The sequence below is a fragment of the Mauremys reevesii genome, linkage group 2 (assembly GCF_016161935.1).
Source record: "Mauremys reevesii isolate NIE-2019 linkage group 2, ASM1616193v1, whole genome shotgun sequence".
NCBI classification, from domain to species: domain Eukaryota; kingdom Metazoa; phylum Chordata; order Testudines; family Geoemydidae; genus Mauremys; species Mauremys reevesii.
Genome location: NC_052624.1, coordinates 119819185 through 119826039, shown reverse-complemented (window position 1 = coordinate 119826039; position 6855 = coordinate 119819185).

Genomic DNA, 6855 nt, shown 5'->3' with positions numbered 1-6855 from the left:
AAGATAAATGTGTAAAACGTTGTGTCAAAATCCATGGTGTGGCCCACATGGCAATTCAGGGTCAGTGATTGAACTTCACTCTAATTATCCTGGGGAGATAATATTAACTTATAGTAGAGTGTGAAACAGAAAGTCCATAATTCATCACTCGATGGGGTTGCTCATTGCATTGTGTTATTGAAATATGATGGCCTCATTCTTATCCTGTCATAATGACAACTGATGTGCTTATTTTCTTTCTCTGCACCTCCAGGGGATGATGAAATAGTAAGCAAACATTCTTTCTGGTGAAAGAGCAGCTCTTTATCACACTGGCTCCAGCTCTGAAAAAGCCCTTACAAAACTCAGAAACAATTTCCTGCACCTGCTCCAAACACCTCCCCTTGCAATCTAGTTGATCACAGGCATTTTTTCCCCATCAGCTGACATTTCTTTTTTTCCAAAATAACAGAATGTTCTGTATTTATTTTCCCCTTTTGTAAATTTCCTAAAATTCCCTTTCCATTTGTAATTTCTTAAGAAATAAACTTCCAGAGGAATTTAGTTGCAGCAGTTTTTTCTCATACAGTAGCTATGAGTTCTAAGCAGCTATGTATCCATTCTCAATCAGTTTGTTTTTCTTTTCTGAGTAACTCACATTTATTTTCTTTACTTTTTCTCCATATAGATTCATTCTTGCCAGCTTGTTTCATAAGTATCAAATATTGTATTAGACAATCAACAAGCAGAATTTATTTTCAGCCAGTAGCAAGAACTTTTTGAAGTTCACCAAATACTGACCAGGTCAGTCTTTTTCTTTAGTGTTTAAGTCTGAGGACAAATTTTAATTTATCACAATTTTTTAGGATTTACAGCTATACAGACTCTTGGACCTGAATTATAAAAGAACTCAAAATAGCATTCATTAGAGTTTGAATGCTGTCTGTCTTTTAACAGTAATTTGCTTAAACTATGTTCATGTTAGTGAACTTTGGTTGCAAACATTTTTTCTAACTGGAGAGCTAAGAAATGTATTATGCATTTGGTCATGGTGAATTTCAGCTGCAAGTCTAGTTCATTGGAACAGATCACATGATATAAGAAAGTCATAGGATATTTCTTTTGTACCCTTGATTGGTGATCCTATCTAATTTGATCAGAAAAGTCAGCAAAGCTCTGCAGAAGCCATTTCCACATGGTGCTGATAACTGTGTGTTTGTATATAATACCAGCAAGCAATGGTCTAATGTATTTTGACATCCTGTAATTTCCTCAGTTAGGCTCTGTAGGGGGGCCTTACTGGGAACTCTCTCTTTATTTTATATTTCAGTTCCCATACAGTATTATATCTCAATTTTATAAGGGAAAAGTTCTTTGAAATCTGAAGGCCTAATTACTGTAGTCAAGAGAGAGACTCCCATTTATTTCAATGGACTTAGGAAAAAGAACAAGGTTTTTTTGCTACCACAGAAGTAGGAGAAATCTGGTTCATTCCAGTGTGAACCTCTACAGACTTCAGGGCCTATGAACTAGTGCAAATTAGATCTCACACAGCAATGTTTGAACCTTGTTAGAAATGAACACACACAAGATCAACAATTGTACATTTGCAATTGGTTTCAATGGAAGTAGGTTGGACCCAAAGGAAGCTCTAAATATATTCAGAGAATATTAATCTAAACATTGACAGGCATCATGACCACTTACTGCAAAATCCTAGTTATGTTTATATTTATAACTTTTTCATTTTTGACAGTGATTTAAGTTAAATTTAATTTTTGGCATCCTGTAACATCAGTGGTTTATGATCTAATATGATTGAATTAATTCATATTTACAGGATTTAAAAAATCCATGAGAAGTTATTTCTTTAAAGACTTTTTTTCAGTTTACACTTAAAAATCTGATCATACAACAAACACGGGGAAACAAATTACAGGAAATATTTGATCAGAAACACATGTGATAAACAGAACAGTATATGCAGGTACTAGCATATAGCAGTGGCAGGAGAATTAATACTGAAAGTATAAATGAAGGGTCAGAAACTGACTTTTTGATATTTATATCAGTTGGACACAGGCAGACCATATGCTAAGGTTTATTATTTGTACAAATACTATTGTCTGGTGACCAGGCAAATTATTTTCAGATGGCTTAACAGTAATCTATACTGCACATAACAATATTTTTAATATTAGAAAACTCAATTCATCCCTATATGCAAAAAAAAATTTATTAACCATCAGAAGGTTTAGAATGTCCTTTTTCCCCTAGTGTGCCTATATGGAAGATTATTTTTTACGTACACTGTAACTTTTTTTTCTCATTTATTACGTTTTCATGAGGATATTAAATTATGTTTCAAAGAGCTTTTTGCCACTTTATTTTCTAATATGTAATACTTGATTATGTACATGTAAAATCCTGTATTAAATTTAAAACAGCATATTGAGGTTGTAGATAGCTACCACCATGTGTAAAAGAGCATCTTGGCTCCCACCATCCTTACTTTCCTACAGGAATTTTAGACTCGAGACATGAGAGAAGAAGAAATGTGGGTAGATTTCCCCAAGGTTTTCCTAAGACTTCATATTGTTAAGTTCAAATCCAAATATAATGGAACTTTTATGAAGCATAAAATAATGATGGGTAGCCTTATGTCAAGTAAAAATGTTTTGTGTATTGAGTTGATTAAGCCACTGATCTGTATGAATGGCTATGTTCATCATCTTAGATTCCTACTATCTTCTAAAATAAGTAGGTGTCAGTGTGTATCATCCCTCTCTGATATTTTAGAAGTCCTACAGACATCACAAAAAAGTAAAAAGAAGATGGTACGCAGTAAAAGCAGTATTTTTCTCCAGTCCCAAAAGCCTAATCAGCTTTATCTTTTTTTCAAATGGTTACATTTACATTTACTGACTCCTGTGTACAAGGCATAATGTCAAGAAATCCATTTGCTCTTTAATAAAATGTATCATAATGTCTAAATGCTTGATTTATAGACAGGTCCCTTGTCACCTTGACTGCCTGAACCATTTTATTTACTGCTGGAGTTCCAAGACAGGTCATGATATTTACACTAGGTCAGAATAATAATGTCACTTGGTTCACATTTTTTGACAATAGTCTATTTGTCTCATTTAAATAATGAACATGACTGGTGGAAATTGCAGACAGAAATCATAACATACAAAGGAGAGTAAAAACAAAACTGTGCAGGATATTAAGCAAAATGTTGACATGAATTATGACCCACCTGCTCCAATTTGCTCATCATCTATTTTTAATTAACCTTTCTAAAACTGTTTTGATAAAAGTCCAGATGAGTTTGAGGCATAGAATGAAAATAGTTTTTCTAAGCATGTGTTTAGAAGGGGATATCACTTCTCACAAATGATAGCAAGTGTTCTGCTCTCCTGAATGCATGGCACCTAGTGCCATATATGTACATGATGTACTGAGTCACATCTCAGATGTATCATAAATAGGGCTTATCCATACAGTGGGGTAATACACTCTATGGGGATATGATTTCTAAAGCACGCTAAAATGCTGCACATTAATTAGTCCATGTCGACCCCGCTGATACACACTAAAGGTTCCCCTTTAATACTTTAATGCAGTACTTTAAACAGTTTGAAACAGTACTACATTAGGGTGCACTAGAGAATCTTTACTGCACACCAGCTGGGTCTATTTGGCCCAATTAATGTGCAGCATGTTAGTGTGCTTTAGAAATCACACCCTCCTAGATAACATTACTCCACAGAGTAGACAAGCCCTACGGTTAATAGAAATAATTTTCACTTTGCTACTTGACAAAACAACTGAAGCATCACTGCTTGAAAAGCTCACTGAATTACATATGTTTGACAAGTATCAGAGGGGTAGCTGTGTTAGTCTGGATCTGTAAAAGCAGCAAAGAGTCCTGTGGAACCTTATAGACTAACAGACATTTTGGAGCATGAGCTTTCGTGGGTGAATACCCACTTCGTTGGATGTTTGACAAATATGCTTTATACACAATCAAGATACTATTTGTGAGATAATGGTGTATAAAGACAAACAAATATACTATTGCACACATTAAGGGCCATATTCTACCATCATTATATTGAGTAGTACCTTATTCCACACTTATTTAAATTAATGGGCTACATTTTGTCCTTAGACACAGCCCTGAGCTAAGTTTGAGGTGGAAACTGCATTATTTCAGGGCTAGTCTCCCTGCACTCCTCTTACTTCAAGCTGTGACAGCTGGAGCACTGGGGGATTGAGGGAAGACTACACCCACTCACCACTCACTACTTCATGGGGAGACTAAACAGGTAGGCAGATTATGCAGAGATGTAAGGGGGGGATTCTTATTCCTCCTATGCTTGTGTCTAGTCCAAGTCACAATCTATCGCTGAATGCAACTTACTTGTAATTATTAGTGGCTTCAACATTGGAGATACTTAGTTGCACATTGAATCTAATCCCATGAATTGCTAAGAGTCTTCATCAAGATACTGAGCACTCTCAACCTCCTTTGGGACACTGACTTTAGGACTCCAGTGGACTCGAAATATTCTATGAACCACGTAATTCAATATAGCAAGAGATAAGTTTGTTACCTAGTAGCACCTTTCCCAATCTGTGTACTCTCAACTGTTAGCAACAGCATTTCAGACTGTTCCTCAGCATGACACTGATGATGTGCAAGATCTGACTTCCAGACAGGAATGCTTGGAGACACCATTCTAAAATTATGTGTAATAAAGACTTTTGAAAATGATTCCAATACTTCAGTACTCCAGTACTTTTAATAAGGTTTCAGTTTTGAATTAAACCTACACATACACGGAGAAACTATTCAGTACCAGACAAATTGGTTGAAATCATAGTAAAGAACAGATCTATCAGACACATAGATTACTATGATTTGTTGGGAAGAGTCAACATGGCTTTTCTAAAGGGAAATCATAGCTCACCAATCTATTAGAATTCTCTGAGGGGGTCAATAAACTTGTGGACAAGAGTGATCCAATGGATATAGTGTACTTAGACTTTCAGAAAGCCTTTGACAAGGTCCCACTACAAAGGCTCTTAAGCAAATTTAGCAGTCATGGGTTAAGAAGGAAGGTCCTCTCCTGGATCAGTACATTGATTAAAAGATAGGAAATAAAGGATAGGAATAAATGGTAAACTTTTAGAATGGAGAGAGGTAAAAAGCAATGTCTCCCAGGGGTCTGAACAATACTGTTCAACATATTCATAAATAATCTGGAAAAAGAGCTAAACAGTGAGGTGGCAAAATTTGCAGACAATACAATATTACGCAAGATAGTTAAGTCCAAAGAAGGCTGTGAAAAGCTACAAAGGGATCTCACAAAACCAGGTGACTGGGCAACAAAATGGCAGATGAAATTCGGTGTTGATAAATGCAAAATAATGCATATTGTAAAACATAATACCAACGAAACATACAAAATGATGGGATCTAAATTAGCTGTCAGCACTCAAGAAAGAGCTCTTGGAGTCATTGTGGATAGTTCTCTGAAAACATCCATTCACTGTTCTGTGGCAGTCAAACAGAATATTAAGAACCATTGGGAAAGGGTTAGATAATAATACAGAAAATATCATAATGCCGCTATATAAATCCATGGTATGCCCACATCTTGAATAATGCATGCAGATCTGGCCCCATCTCAAAAAAGATATATTACAATTGGAAAAGGTATGGAGAAGGGTAAAAAAATGATTAGGGGTGACAGAAACTATGTCCTTGCTTCTCAGCAGTTTCTGTCTTGGGGAAAAGAATCTTTTTGCCTAACAGGGGTATGGAACAGCTTCCATATGAGGAGAGATTAAAAATACAGGGACATTTTAGCTTGCAAAAGAGATATCTAAGAAGGGATATGATAGAGGTCTATAAAATCTTGACTGGTATGGAGAAAGTTAAATAAGAAGTGTTATTTACTCCTGCGCATAACACAAGAACTAGGGGTCACACAATGAAATTAATAAGCAGCAGGCTTAAAACAAACACAAATAAGCAATTCTTCACACAACACACAGTCAATCTGTGGAACTCTTTTCTAGGGGATGTTGTGAAGGCCAAAATTAAAACAGGATTAAAAAAAGAACTAGATAAGTTCCTGGAGGATAGGTCCATCAATGGCTATTAGCCAGGATGGGCAGGGATGCAACACCATGCTCTGAGTATCCCTAGTCTCGGTTTGCCAGAAGCTGGGAATAGAGGACAGAGGATGGATCACTTGATGATTGCCTGTTCTGTTCATTCCCTCTGAAGTACCTGGAATTGGTCACTGTTGGAAGACAGGATACTGGTCTAAATCAGTATGCCATTTGTATATTTTTATGTTCTTATGAGATGCTATGTTATTACAGAGATAAGGCCAAAGTCTTCTAATACAATAACTTTAATTGTCAATTGAGTTACACCAGAAACTTCTTTGTCTATAGAGTCAGGGCCTAGTTTTCAAACAGAATCTAGCCCTTTGCTCATGGTGCAGAGGGGGGAAATTTGACTGTTCACCAAACGTAATTGCCCAGAGGAGAAAGAAAGTTGGCTAGGAGACTGGGGGATACTTTCGGTGGACTCCCAGAGCAAGAGTTCAGTGGGGCTATGACTACACTTCAAAACAATAGGGCTTGAACTCTGGGTCCCAGATTGACTCAGACTCAGACCCTCCACTCGCATGGATTCCTTGGACCCGGGTCCAAGCCCTGAGTTAGTGCAATTTTTATGTAGACAAACGGGGTTTAGGCTTGAGCCTAAGTTTGAACCTTAGGCTTACATTGCAGTGTAGACATACCCTGAGTGGCCTTGTACTGATATATTATTAGTAACATCATTAGAGG